The sequence below is a fragment of the Nannospalax galili genome, unplaced genomic scaffold (genome assembly GCF_000622305.1).
Source record: "Nannospalax galili isolate Female #2095 unplaced genomic scaffold, S.galili_v1.0 scaffold1188, whole genome shotgun sequence".
Classification (NCBI taxonomy): Eukaryota; Metazoa; Chordata; class Mammalia; order Rodentia; family Spalacidae; genus Nannospalax; species Nannospalax galili.
In genome coordinates, this window is record NW_008358629.1 from 439,417 (window position 1) to 455,512 (window position 16,096).

Sequence of the window (16,096 nt, forward strand, 5' to 3'; positions counted from 1 at the left end):
AAAAAACCAGTTCTCAAACACACTATGGAAGGAGAAACCCTGTGGGTGAACAGCCGTTGTCCGAGTCTCCTGGATAGAAGGCTGGGGGTTAGAGAAGTTGATTCTAGCCACCATAACCTTTATTGCCCTACAGAGTCTGAAACAGTCCTGCCCCCACCTTCATTTCAGTCCTAACACTTGGGCACAAGTCACTGGTTCTGGCCGTAGGGTCTGACTGAGATCAGACTGACCAAGGATTGGAATATTGGTGCTAAATTGTATGACCCCCGTAACATTAAATTCACCTTTGTCACTCAAGTTGTTTGTTGTTCTGAGGAAAAGGATTGCTACTGTTATCTTCCTCATGGTGTTAGTGCTCAAAAGTGAGCTAATACATGGAAAGTGTTGGGAGAAATTCCTATTACCTAGTAAGCACTGTAAATACACTTGCTATTGCTAGATGAAGTACTCAGTACAATTATTGGGTTTAGAGAAGGATAGGTGTGTTTCCACTGCATTTATTTTTATTATTCCTCTGGAAAAAGAGAAAGAAAACAGATGACTGAATGAGATCAGATTTTCAAGTCAGGTATTACTGCATTTTACAAAATGGCAATAGGAAAGTACTGTGGGCCTGAACTGAAATAATCTGGCATCTAATTTAAGGGAACCACAATAAACAGCTCAGACACTCAGACAATCAAATGGAAGGACTTTCTTTTCTCTCTACGGTTGAGAGTTATGCAATTTGGGAGTCTTTTTTAAATATTTTATTTACTTTTATGTGTATGAGTGTATTGCCTGCATGTATGTGAGTGCACCCGTGTCGTGCAATGCCGTGGAGGTCAGAAGAGGGCTTCAGATTCCCCTGGAACTGGAGTTAAGGACGGTTCATAGCCGCCATGTGGGTGCTGGGAATCGAACCCGGGTCCTCTGCAAGAGCAGTCAGTGCTCTTAACCTCTGAGCCATCTCTCCAGCCCCAGGGGAGTCTTTTTTCAATAAATAATTTATTGAGAATTTCATACATGCATATAAGATGTTTTGATCAAATCCGTGCCCACTCCCTCCCCTCCAGCTCCTCTCATATCTCCCAGATAGGGAATCGGCAATTTGGTAGTCTTTTAGATAGACCTACTGAAGGGGTACTGAAATTGCCTCAACCTGCGTCCCTGTTCAGCATGGAAGAAGCCAGAAACCTCTGCATTCTGATTCCCTATTGGCAATTTGGGTAACCTCTTCAGAGGATGGTGTGACAAGAATAGGAGGTAGGAATTGGCTAGGCAGTTAGAGTAAAAAGATCCCAAAGAAAAGTAGCCAGTTTCTTGGATAAAAGTCAGAATGTCCTTGGGCCTCTTGGCAACATACTCTGTTCCAAAGGCCAAAAATGTCAAAAGCATTTGGGCGCTCTTATCTAGTCCCTAAAAGATTTTAGGGTTACCTCTTCAGAGGGGGTAATGTTAAGAGTAGCAAAAAGCCTCATTTAAAAAAAAAAGAAACACGACACGAAGTTGTCAGGAAAAAGTGATGGGGAGATATGGGAGGAGCTGGAGGTGAAGGAGTGGACACGGATTTGATCAAAACACCTTATATGCATGTATGAAATTCTCAATAACTTTTTTAAGTTTAAAAAAATAGGGTTGTGTTATGTTACCCAGCATGACCTCAAATTCACCATCCTCCTGCCACATGTTCCTGAATGACTGCATTACAGGCATGTGTTCCCTCACTTGGCCTTGTTTCCAACCTTTTGGAACAGAGAAAATATAACAAATATTGTTCCAGTTTAAATGGTAGACTAAAAGGTGAGACTGTTGCTCGCACTACAAGACACAAAAGGGATGAATGTCAGCTTTTAATGGCATGCAATGATATATGGTTCCTCAGAAGTAGGTGTTACTAAACAGTTTAGAATGCCTGTAATTATAACCAGGAAGGAAGCAAGCAGTATAGAAGGGAGTGCAAAAGACACTGAAATCAGGCCTGCTATCATTCAAATCCTGGCACTGTCATTGATGACTTATGTGGCTTTAGGAAATCGTGAATCTGTCTGGGCTTCCACTCCCATTGGAGGTGTTCAGTGCAGCTGTTTTCCAAATGTTTTCATTTTCTGCTGTTTCAGGAACTACCCTGGTAGAGCTGCACTTTCTGACTGCCTTGGTTTGAGCAGGGCCTTACCAGTGACTCTCTGGCCAAATTTCAGTGAGTAGAGTGTGTGCTATTTCTGATAGCTTGAGACCCTCTAAGGGCTCTCTTCCCCAGCATCACAGTGACTGATCGTTCTTTAGATGGCCGTCTGCACCAATTGGATACGTAGCTTATTTCCATAAGAATCCTTCATACCCAGACATTCACCATCCTATGAAGAATGTGAACCTTCTGTGGACATGACATCAAGTGTGAGAAATAAGCCAGTGGGGTTTAGGGGTTGCCTATTACCAAGGCATTACTCAGGCTCTTCTGTAAATTAAAATGACAGATTTTCATAAGTTTTCTGAGGCTGAAACAAGGGAACTTACTGGACAAGGTGATCACAGTACTTGTTGTCCAACAGGGACACAACATAGGGCAGCTGTTAAAATAATAAGATGATATTGAAAAACTATGGACTCTTGGTACAAAATGAGAAGTTCTGCCTCTGCTCAGCCTAGGACATCAGTCTAACCGTGCCTTCAGTGGTGGGACACTTCATTCAGTGTAAGAGAAACCACTTTCTAATGGCTTATAATGAATATAGTCAATAATTATTCTTATAAATTTTGGATATCTCTAAAGAAGGAAAAAACTGAAAAGATTCAAGTGGGAAAACATGAATTCGTTAAGTGAAAATGAAGTATCAACTAATCGGGTATTTTGTAGTGAGAACAAATTCTAATTACTATACACCTATTTCCATTGTCCTTAGTCAACAGCAAGTAAGGACTGTAAAGTGGTTGAAGATTTAATCCAACCAGAGTTTCTCCAAATATTATCTGAAAAATATTCACATGTCAAAGGCTCTGTGGAAAAATTCCACTCCCATAGAAATTGGAGAAATTGATGAGACGTCAGAACCACACTTTACATTTCAACATACACTGCAGTATGAAAAGTACTTTACCTTCATGTCTGTATCTCCCCTGCTTCTTTTCAATAGAGCACATCTTTCTGTGGTGATCTCTTGGCCTTACTATTATTCAGAGCAAGCTTGGAAATGAAGAAAGAAGAAGAAAAATAGATTACTTAAGCTTTCCATAAGAAAAAATGTCACGTGATACTATTCTTTTGCCACCTGTCAAACAAGTTTTACATCTCCTTGAATGTAAGCCCATGTTGCTGATTACTCAGATTTACTTATCTAATGTCACCTTCAGGATGAACCCAAAGTCTTACCTATGATTTTATCTACATGTTTCTTAAACCTAGTCCCTGTAATTTTCCAGAGGAAGGATAGTTTCAGGAAGGAATTGAAGAGACAATACTTAGAAATTCAGAAGAAAATCTCTACCAGTGTCTAGTTGGTCTACTTCCACAGAATTTGAACACAAAATTGATTGACGCCCTTCTCCCAGACCCACCCTTTAAACTAATAAACTCGAAATAAAGTTTTTGACATTCTGAGTCTTCATGTCATCACTTTGTTGACACTCTTATGGAAACACCAAACTTAAAGAAAAATGTTCCCTCTCTCCTTTGTCTCTATCCTCCCTTCCTCTGGTCACTTCCTTCTTCTTGGAAATTGCCCATTCCCAGGGCAGGTGTTTAGAAAGCTGGGTAAGAAAAGATGTCAGACAACAACCACCACCAAACAAAAACAAAATAATAATAAAACAATAATAAAACAAAAACCATTTACACAACTTAAGATTGGATTTGTAAACAATTTTGTCAAAATTGGCAAGGAAGAAATCTCTGGTGTCCTTAAAAGGAACCTGGTCAGAGGAGTGAAGAAGAGGGGCATCACACTGCAGCACTGACAGAAAATCAGGCAAAGTGATAGGCCCACCACAGTTTCAGAGTCCTGACCAGCAGACATGATTAACAGTCTGTGAATCCTGGCTGTTACTCGTCCTCAGTCTCCCCCTCCAGTCCCAGCCTGAGAAAGATACACCCTTCTACCCCAAACCCCGCTGTGAATGAACATCAAAGAGTTCTCTATAATTATTTTCAATGTATGGCCACATTGGGAAAATTCTCCCCATACCTCTGTCCAGATTCCCCTCCTCCTTCCCTCTACTGTTCAGAGACTACTTTGTTACCACTTAAATTCTTCCCTCTGCTACAAAAAAAAATGATCTGGAGTTGCTGACCTGCAGTACTCATAAAACTTCGTGGAAAAGTAGGCATCCGAACCAGCATGTCATCAAACCAGTGTGTGGACCACAGATTTGAAGGTCTTCTGTGTCTGAGGCGTGATTTGGGGCAGACTCAAACTTAAATGGCAAAGCCTGATTCTTGACCTCTTGACCAGAGTCACATGACTACCAGGCCCACCTGAGCAAGCCTGCCTAGGGGGTCAGGCATGAGAGGACTATGTATCACAAGACCCTGGCTTAGCATGCGACCATAGGAGCAGCAGCCTTTCAGTAGCTGAGGTAGTCTTGTGACCACAAGGGAAGGCCCACGTGATAGCAGATACCTACAACGTTGTGTAAAAACAGTTTATAGAGTTCGGTGACTCCCCATCTTCCTCCTGAGGCAGGCTGTTGAGCCAGATATGGTGGGGGGGCTTGGAGAGGACGCTTTTGCCAAGCATGTGGCAATAGGCCCTGGATTCCATCTGTAACTCTACAAAAATGAAAATATAGGGACCCAAAAATATTTTTTCCATGGAACATCTTTTTTATTTTTAATTTTTTATTGAGATTTTTGTACATTTCATAGGGTGAGTAGTTCTAGGTCTAGGTCTGCTATGCAGTTTTGTTTTCTGCATGAAGGCATGATGGCAACTTCTGTGTGATCCACAGCCTTAGCACAAACTGTGATTAGATGCCTGGGGAGGCTAGATCAGCTTCTTGACAGCAGAGTTCTCCAGATCTGCCAGTTCCTGTGGTTCTTTCTGTGTCTGAGTCCTGGTGAAACAGACTGTCTACATTACTGGACTACTCACTGAGCTCTCACACTCAGATAACTACACACCAAGCAGATTTATGCTTCAGTTTCCTATTTCTTCTGTCATGTATTTTAAAGATGTTTTTAAATGTAACTGTCACTTGTTTACTGTTGCTTTCTTTATATTCACTCATCCATTCAATTTGCAATATGGTGCATCAATCCCTGACAGCGGGCATGATAGGGAAGTGCTCTACTATTGATTTAAATGCCCACTTCTTTTTGCATTTCTCAGTAACACCTGAAATGTAATTCCCAACAAACTAATGCTTAACAAGGAAATGGGTCTCTCTTAAAACATTATACTAGAACAGTGATTCAGACAGTCCAAGTTGTTAGTACAAATAGGCATTATTCACATAAGCTCATATACCAACAATGGGAATCAAAACAAATTGAAATTTTGTTGGTAGTATGACAAAACAACAACAACAAAAAAACCCATACAGAAATTAGTATGTGTCATCCACCGTACTGAAAGGCTGTTTATCCCAGGTGTGGTAACTTTAGGAAATACATACTATCACAGTGCCTATCAGATGAAGGATTTAAGCCTCAGGGTGACATATTTCCTTTCATAGCACAGGTGTTAAGTAACCATTTCCTCCAGGCAGTCTAGCTACACTCTCTTCTCATCACCCAAGGTGTGTGACAAAGGACATTCTTTTCATTAGTTTACTAATTCAAAAAGATGGAAAGTCAGTTGCAGATACTGGAGACTTGAGGTCCTGGAAGTCCTCTTGGAAATTCCACCTGAACAATTGCTTGTAGTGTCATTAATTGGCACCAAAGTTGAATCTGATTAAGGACCTCTGAGGACATTTTTACCTGTGTCCAGAAAACATGCCATTACTAGATGAAAAATGTTAATCTCCTGGGACTGGATAGATTGCTCAGTGGTAAAGAGCACTGTCTGCTTTGATAGAGGACCATGTTTGATTCCCAGCAACCACAAGACGACTAACAACCATGAATAGCTCTAATGCTATGAGGTTAGAGGGCCTTTTCTGGCCTCTGTTGGCATTGCATGACATGGATGCACATACATACATGCATGCAAGACACACATTTACATAAAAAATAAGTAAAAAATAATGTTTACATGAGGAGATGAAAGGTTGAAATTCAGTAAAACAACCTTTCCTCCTTTGGAAATTAAAATACTGGAAAGAGAAATTGAAATGTAATTTAAAGCATTATATTTGATTCTTGTCTGAACTTGCAAAATATCCATGAATGAAATCAGAATGAATTCAACAATATGACTGTTGTAGCTTCTCTCTGTCCACAAAGGACACAGAAAGGATATGAAGAATATGTACTGCATGGTTTTCTATTACTTGAAAATTTGCAAATATTTCTTTCGAACATTGTGTGAGAAGCTGCAACTTTATATGCATAAAATCAATTGCATATGGTCTTTCGGGGAGGGGCTGGCTTACGAAAGTACTGCTAGACAAGTGTTCAGATTACTTTGCTGGAGTTCTGCAATGTGGCAGCATTGCATGAATAAGCACAGCACAGAAAAAAAACAGGCCAAAATTTCCATGGCACTTGAAGTTGTAAATATGACCATGAGCAAGGCGTTTGTGGTTCTACAGATGTAATAGGCCATCATTAATTGTGGAATGGAGACTGGGAAGAGAGGACTGTTCATGGAAATCAGTGGGTCTGAAATATCACTGGAGATTTAACTACAGGATGCACATGTTTTTAGGATTTTTAAAAAATGGAGCCATATATTTAGAAGAGAACCTTTGACAAAATTTCATGTTGTATTTAGAAAGCTATCTATATCAACTAAAGTGTATAATCCTACTTCAAAACCCAGTATCAATCCAAACATAGATCTTCTAATTACATGCAGCTGAACAGCTCCCCAATGGAAGATACAGAAGAAGCAAATCTGGGACACTAATACACAACTGCTATCTACTCAACATTGACGTTGACTGGCAGTCAACTTCTTTGACCAAAAGGCAGATTCTGGGGATCTCATTCTACTTCTTCATTGTTAGATTTTGCTTCTGACACATTTGGTACTCACATTGAGTTACTTAGTGGCCACAATAAGAGGACATAATGCAAATAATCTCTGGCCATTGTAACTTGTTTCCCATTAAAAGCTTATCTACCCAGCTTGGTTTTAAAGCACCAGGTTAGGCCACAAGTTCAGAATGTTTACAAACCAGGAGCCCCTTAGTACTAGGCCTTATTAAATCAAGCACAAAAATGATAAATATAGACAGGCAGTCAGGTGAGGCATCATTAGGAATAAAACCATGACCCATAGAATGCCCTCAGTAGAAATCCAGAATCAATTCACTTGACAGTAAAGCAGTCAGCCTGCCAGAATAAAATTACAGAATATTCATGACCAATAGCTCCTTGGATGTTTCCAGAAGACCCTAACTAAAGCCTTCTAACTTATATGACATCGTCCATGAAACGCAACTGGCAGTGCTATAAATGGGGTGCAGATAGGGGAGGGTGTCTAAATAGAATCAAAATATACAGTATGATATTTCCAAAATTCCATTAAAATTATTGAAAAGGTATTGTGTGAAATTCTCAAATAAATAAAAATAATATTTAGAAAACAAACAATTTAAATACATTCATTCAGAGATCATATTAGTCAGCTTTCTACCACCGTGAATTTTTTCACTACTGTTACAAAATCACTAACAAAATTAAGAAATGTTTGAGTTCAGGGTTTTAGAGAGATTTAAATCCGTCATTGCAGGAATGTTTGTTGGCAGAAGCAGTTCCTTTAGTGGTGGTAGCAACATGAGATGATGGTTGTTATCATGGCATACACAGGACCTCAAGGTGGCAGCTGTTTATTTGCAGAGAGGAGTTCCTGGTGACAGAGTGGCAACTGCAGCTCAACTGGCCCTTCTGAAATCTAAAGCAACCATGGAAGATTCTGATTGGCTCACCTGCACTCAGCTGATTTGCCAGTCTCTAGAACTTTCTGTGCCATGCTATTCTGTATGACTCATGAGCTACTGAATTTCCACAACATCCTGCTTAATTGCTTTGTCATTGAGAAAGGTCCTCAATCTTCTTCCATAAAAAAGTGACCAAAAAATAAATTGGTAACTGTCACAGTACTGCCTGACTAGGGATTCTACCACACTCCGTCTCAGGCTCAGAAAACTAATAGTTAGCTTTAGTGGAAAGAGTCATAAATTTTTTTTCAATGAAAAATCATTGGTCACTTGCTGGAAATCTGTCAAACTTTACTGTCCCATTTTATCTTGGCGAAAAAAAATTGCCAAAGTGCCTATAGCCACATAATTGGGAGGCTGGAGGGATGATCCTTTCATTCTTAAATCTGGGCAGCATGAAGAAATAATGGTTCCTTAAAGAAAAGAAACTACCACGACCCACAAAAAACACTTCAAATGAGTCACAAAGAAGGAAAGAAAGTGTTCTGATCTCAATGCAGTGAAGCCAGGACATTATGTTAACATTTTACAAAGGAGAGAATATCCACCCAAGTAGGAATATTACTGTCAATTGAGATGTAGCTCATATGTATTCAAAGCCCAACTTTCATCCCACATTGCAGATTCTATTTTTTTATTTTCCACAAAAACTTCCAATCAAATAAAATAAAGTGTATTAATATCCTATTGGATCTTTTATTGCTGAGCTCCCCCATTAAATAAAAATGCCAAGTTCAGGAGTGTAGAAATCTTTGCCCATCTCTCTTGAATTTAGCCCAATTTCCTATAGCAATGTTTGGAAGACTGGATATTCGGATGTTTGTTGAATGAATAAATGAATTTTTCTCTTGCTCCACAAGCCTCTTTTTTGTTTCTCCATAACTACTTCACCAATTTAATTCACATGCTATTGTGTGTGGGTTTTTTTTTTGTCCAAGCCTTCCTTTATGATCACGCTCCTTATTCCACATCTCCAGTCACCTTATCCGATATGGCTTACTTAACTTTTTGTCATTTCACATGTGTTCATAGTGCTTTCTTCTAGTTTGCTGTGGTTTTCATTCAGAAATTCGTGTTTTGCCTTTTACCCAAATTACTGATATGGAAATTTGCATTATGCATAGTGAAAGTGGAAATACTCATACATTTAAGTCACATGGGGCTATTGATCAGGTTCATTCAGATAATGCAAAAATGCAGCACAGCAGAACCACTTAACAATATTGAAAGGTTAATTAAAATAAATATTATTGGGCTGGAGAGATGGCTCAGTGGTTAAGAGCACTGGGTGCTCTTGCAGAGGACCAAGGTTTGATTTCCAGCACCCATATGGCAACTAACAACTATCTGTAGCTCCAGGTCCAGGGGATACTATGCCCTCTTGTGACCTCTGTGGGCATTGCACAACATGGGTGCACTTACATGCAGGCAATATGCTCATACACATAAAATAAACATAAATAATAAAATAATAAATAAATATTATTGTATGCAAGTTGCCAAAAGCCTGAGTAAGAAAGTCTGAGTCCTCTTTCTTTTCTGGTTCATGAACATATTTTGATTTCTGCATAGTCACCATCAACATAAATACCAAAACTTCCATGATGGGGAAGAAGACTGGCATTTTGAAAGGGGACATGAGTGCTCAGAGTGTGGTTTCATCCTAACTTTAACCTCAAGAGACAAACTCTACACAGTGAGCACAGAGGAGCAGGCGATTGGTAAGATTTGGGATTGTGGGACTTTCATTTTATATGCTTAGAGTCCTTGCAGGCCTTACAGTAGTTTTTAAATATTGGAGGGGAGACCAAATATTCAAATTATAGACAAATAAGAATTTCATGCAATGGCGTATAAATATTTTCAATAAAATCACAGAGGAAGATTTCCCAAATATAAGAAGAGAGAAACCCATCCAGGTACAAGAAGCATATGAAGATCAAAGAAAGTAAGTTCACCATTTTATATTGCAGTACAAACACTGGGTTTTGGTCTCCTTGAGTTTACATGGGTCTTCTGCTTTCTGACACAGTTGCTGTAGGTTGATATGAGCAAGGTCCCAGGAGCCTGTAGGACTCTATTTTCATACGGTCATGCACCTCCTCTCTGGCCCTTACAATCTTTCTGCTCCCCTCTTCTGCAATGCTCCCTGTGCCCTGAGTGGGTGGAGTTTAATATAGGAGTCTTGTGCAAGGACCCACATTGTGCAGACTATTATTCCCTATGTTTTGGCCATTTATGTCATTTTGTGTTCATGGCCCTCTGTTGCATGAGGGAGCTTCATTGATAAGAGTTGACAGATGCATTAGTGTTCTCTCTACCTCTTGTTCCACCCTTATGTTCTGTGAGCCTTAGGTGTAGAGGCTGTATTGTCGATGTGTCTCTTAGGCTTGAGAATTTCACAATCTCTGTGTCTGACCAGTTGTGGAACTCTGTATTAGTCTCCATCTGTTGCAAAAGAAGCTTCTTTGATGAATGGTGACTAGGATACCTATCTATAAATATAAGGATTCATAATTTGCATATAAGAAATTACATTTGTCTAGGAATGTGACAGCCTTGGGGTTTTCTCGAATATCTATGACTTCTCCAACCACTTGTATTTTTTATATATTTACAGTACCACACATGAGTTTCCTCCCATTGAGTGGGCTTTGACTCCAATTAGGTAGCTGTTGATTACCCGCAAGAAAAAAAAATGCCATTATTACCCCAGTCAGTAGTTTGCCATGCCAGTCATTGTTGTAGTTATTGGGCCTTAAGGCTGGGGTTGGAGCATCCACTGATGTTCTCCCTTAGTAGCTTATGTACTACTCTCCAAATCTGAGGGCTAGCCTTGAGGGGAGGTGGCTTCTAGGTCAGTTCCAGCTCTACTGGTCCAAATCCTATGTCTGAAGTATGTCCAGTCTTCAGCAATAGGGTCTTACCTTCAGGTTCTGGAAGGTGATCAAGGGTTATGACAATAGCCTGTGTAATTTTGGGAGTCTCTTGGACTACCCTGGCCAACAACTCAAATGGAGGTTTCTCCTGTCTGCCGCTGTTTCTTATTATGTAGCCTTTAGTTGTACACATGGACTCACGTAGAGATATTGTATGCATGTACACATGTACACGTAGAGATATTGTATGCATAATTTTTCAGTAAGTTTTGTACTAATATGATTACCTCTGGTTTCTTATGCTAGCTATTATTTATCTCTCCTCGCTCCCTGTCTAACTCTACCTCTATGCACTACTCCTTTAAAGTGTCCCCATTTTCCTGGTTTCTCCTTTAATAATACCTGTCTCCTATGGTCCCCACTCTCTTGTGCTCCTTCTTCCTCTTTACCCTTATAGTTCCTTGTATAATTGTCCCCCTCCCACTTAAATACCCCCATTTGCCCATTTACCCCTTAGTAATACCTGTCTCCTACTGTTCTTCTCTCTCAGGTTTCTTCCCTGGTTCCTTTCCATTTTTCTGGCTCCCGTAGTTATGTCAGGATAAACACTCACATGTAAGGATTTAGTGCTAAGAGCCACAAATAAAGGAGAACATATGTCCTTTGTTTTTCTGTGTTACTTCAGTAGTTGCTCAGGATTTAAGGTCAACAATCAACAAGTGGGACTTCATTAGACTAAAAAGCTTCTGTACGGCAAAAGAAACAACCAAGAAAGTGAAGAGAAAACCCAGAATTGGAGAAAATCTTCACCAAAGACATGTCTGACAGAGGTTTAACATCCAGAATATATGAAGAATTCAAAAAATAAAGAATCAAGAAAGCAAATGACCCAATTGAAAGCTGGGCTATGGATCTAAATACAAAGTTCTCAAAATAAGAAAGATGACTAAGAAACGTCTTAAGTGTTCAACACTGTTAGTAATTAGAGAAATGAAAATTAAAACCATTTTAAGATTTCATCTTACTACAGTCAGAGTGGCTAAGATCAAGAGAACAAATGATACCCAAATGCTGAAGAGAATGTGGGGAAAGGGGAATGCTTATTCAGTGCTAGTGGGATTGCAAACTCATGCAATCCCTATGGAAAGCAGTGTGGAGAACTCTTAAAAAACTAAAAATGTACCTACCATGTGACCCAGTTATACCACTCCTTGCCTTTCCATATATCCAAAGGACTCATACTACTGCAGAGATGCTTGTACAACCAACCATGTTTGTCACTTCTCTTTTCACAATAGCTAAGAAATGGAGGCAACCTAACTGTCTCTCAACTGATGAGTGGATAATGAAAATGTGGTACACAATGGAGTTCTACAATGTGTTATACAATGGAGTTCTACTCAGCAATAAAGACAAAATCATGAAATTTGCAGGTAAATGGATGTAACTAGAAACTGTAATGATCTTTGTAAGTAGGCATAGCAGAAATCATGAAGACAACAGTTGTTTGGCACAGAAGACAGTGCTGTGCCACATCATCTTATTAAATGAAAATTAAATACAAATTATATACATGGTATATTGCAGGAAATTGAGAATTGTACATATATTTTTAACTATCAAGATTTTTTTGTAACTTTCAAGCTAACCTCTATGTTCATACTTTAACATCCTTATTTTTCTTGTTTTCTCATAAAACTTGGGTTAAAAGGAAGCTTACATTTTAGTAGCAACCTTGGCACTTTATCAAAATAACCTTGGAGGGAATATGCTCTATGAACAAGAAAATGCAGAAAAAAATCACATAAGGAGGCAAAGATTTTCACATGTTCACCCCATAATTGTAGTTTTAGATAACAAAAGACATTTAGTTTTTGTGTTTCTTTCAGTTAAAAGAGGAGCAAAGTAGCCACCCCACAGTGAGCTAGAAAATATATTTATTTTTCTTTAGTCCCACCCTCGGATTCCCAGGGGGACCTAATAAAAAGAATTCTTGACTCCTCTAATCCTTATCAACCATGTTCCCAATTGCAGTTTTTTAAATTGGCATAGTCCAGAGAAAGAGCTACCCTAAGCATATTTTTGATTTTGAATAAGTGTAAGTAGCAGATAGAGAGAGCTGCATATGCATAGCAAAACATCATCAAATTGGTGTTTATAACACCCAACAGAAAGGCACTAAGAAAAACCTGTTAAAACCATGATGCTGAAGTTATTGAGGGTTTTTTCCAAGACAAGGGTCTTCTCTGTCTTCTCCATGGACTGTAAATAGTCTTCTATTTCTTTTTAAATCTATCTTTCGTTCATTCATTAAGTAGTTAAATAGTTGATACTACAAATTTGTATTTGTGTCACTTTCCTCATTGCTGTGACAAAACTGAGCATCTCATTAGCTATTATTATACATATATTTATATCATGAGATAAACGATAGTAACTTGTGTTGGAAATAATTTACCCTTTGGTTTTTTATAAGGGCACAATTCCTTTACTCTTGGGTTGTTTTGTTATTCTCCTTTTTTCCTTATCACAGAGTTAAGGATCAGCCTGAACCAGAACAAGATACTTGTAGGAAGGACACTTCTGAGATAAGCATGTTTGAGTTTGAAGTGGTAGGGTCAGTCACATCTCCAGAGCCAGTATACCTTATGAAAAATAAGTGTCTTTTCATTTCCAGAAGAAGCAGGAACCTCCAGTGAGGAATTGTCTCCATCCAGATTTGCCTGGGACCATATCTGATGGGCATTTTCTGAATTGGTAATTGATGGAGGGACCAATCCACTGTGAGCGGCGCTATCCCTGGGCAGGTGAAATTTGACTGTATAAGAGGTATAGCTCAGCAGGACAGGGAAGCAAGCCAGTGTTCCTCCATGGTCTTCACTTCAGTTCCCACCTCCAAGTTCCTATTTTTGGTTCCTGCCTTCACGTCTGTCAAGGATGGACTGTGTCATGGAATTGAAAGCCAAATAAACCGTTTCCTCCCCAAGTTGATTTTTGTCAGTGTTTCCTTACAGCAATAGTAAGAAAACTAGGACAAGCAACATCATTTTTCTAAGCTGCGAACCAGAAATCCAGCCTACCAGGCAAGATACACCCTCTTCCCTGTAAAATAGAAGCTTGAATTTTGTCAGGGTAGTGACATGTACCTTGATTGGAATTAAGGTAAAGTTCATAGACGTTGGAGATCCATATCTGGTACTGTAAAGGCATCTAACCCAGGTCTGGAGAGTTTGTTGGCCCAGGTAGGGAACTAATCAATGATGTTTACCTAAGTTGACATGGTAGCGAACTGCTTTCTCAATTATCTATGCATGTATCCATAGACAAAAGCTCCTCCCAGCCTTATTCAGAGACATCTCTCCTTACAGTGAATGATGGTAAATGCAGAGTCTCAAAGTTATCTAATACATACAAAACAAGTGATTATTGTGGGTCCAGCCCTACACAAGTTATTTATACAACCCCTCTAAAACTCAGGGAGCATTGTTAAAGAGAAGGTGAAATGTATGTAAAAGTCTAAAGACAGTATTATGGGCTGGGAAATGCCATTCTCTAGACTCAGTACAACCAATTCAGCCATTAACTCACAACCACTATAATAACCTGCACTGGGCCAAAATAAGATCATCCCTACCAATGATCAGTCAAGAAAGGGAAAGAAGCTCCAATGGGGCCCTATCCTGTACCACTGTATTGTAGGCCATTGATAGATTCTGGGAAAGGGGGAATAATTGTCCTCAGTTGTGTACCCACTCCTAAATCCACAAGGTCCCATTGGATAGCTCCAAACCCATTATTACACAGACAGTTCTGCTTAATTTCAGTGAATCACAAAAGAAAATGAATAGTCTTGAATGTGAGAGAGTGATTTGTGTGGAGAAAGGGAGTGGGAGTGGGAGGAGTGATCGAGTGGTCGGGTGTGTCATGTGTCAAAAATTTTAATTGAATATTTTTTTCTAAAGATAGAAGCAATATAGAAAGACATTTCAATTCTACCAGGGGCCTCAAAGTACACATTCACAAGCATGCAACTGCACACACATGAACATATAGCAATAATAATTTTAAACACAACCAGTAATAATTTTAAAAATGAATTACTGCTTGTCTTTGAGAAGCATCCTTGTCCATGGATGTGCTTTATTCATTCCCTGGGTACCTTTAATTTTTTAAATGAACTACAATTCTGTTTCAAAAAATAAATTTGTGGAGGAAGCTGGAGAAATGTATCTGTGCATAAACAGAAGACTTAAGTTTGCATCCAGAACCTACATAAAACCCAAGCTTGGCACTCCATGCCTGTAATCACAGCTTGAAGACAGATACCCAGGGACCTTGTTGTTCCACCAGTATAGAATCCATGAGCTCCAGCGTCCTGAGAGACCCTGCCTCAATAAGATGGATAGTGATTGGGAAGCATACCATACGGTGGCCTCTTGCCTACAAATCCATGCACACAAACATACACACTACCCCTTGCCTCACATGCCTACACTATACACATATACAATAAAAAACGATCTGTAGAATCAGACTCCTTAATGGAAAATATTCCAGAATTTACACCAATCTGTTTATTTCTCTAACACATGGCAATAGAGGACCTTGGCTGTAGATAAGAGTCAATTCATTGGATGTGATATCCTTAAAAATTATTTTATCCCTCCCCAGTTAAGCACCCCCATTTCCCCTTGATAGTATGCCTGCTATTATACCTCCTCTAGAGTTTCATCTTCTTTACCCCCATGGTACCTTGTATGTCCTTCACTGCTCTCTTCCCAGTTGAATACTCCATTTTCCCCATTTCCCGTAAAAAGCCAGAGGGAAATGTATTAACTCAAAAATCCCCTGAAAAATACACATACAATATCTGAACATGAGTACATGTGTATACCCAAAGGTTACATAACAACAAACACAGTGCCAGACAGGATAAATTTCCCTTCAAGTTGTTAGGGCAGTACTAGAGACTCGCAAAATAATACTATTATTGCCAGAACTTGAAGGTAAGACCCTACTGCTGGAGACAAGACATACTTTGGACACAGGACTTGGAGAAATGGAACTGGAATTGACCTGGAAGCCTCCTCCCTGAAGACTCGCTCTCATATTTCTAGAGGACAATATGCAAGCTGCTAAGGGAGAAAATCAATAGCCCAGCCCAGCTATAAACTTATAAAGTAATCACAAGGACT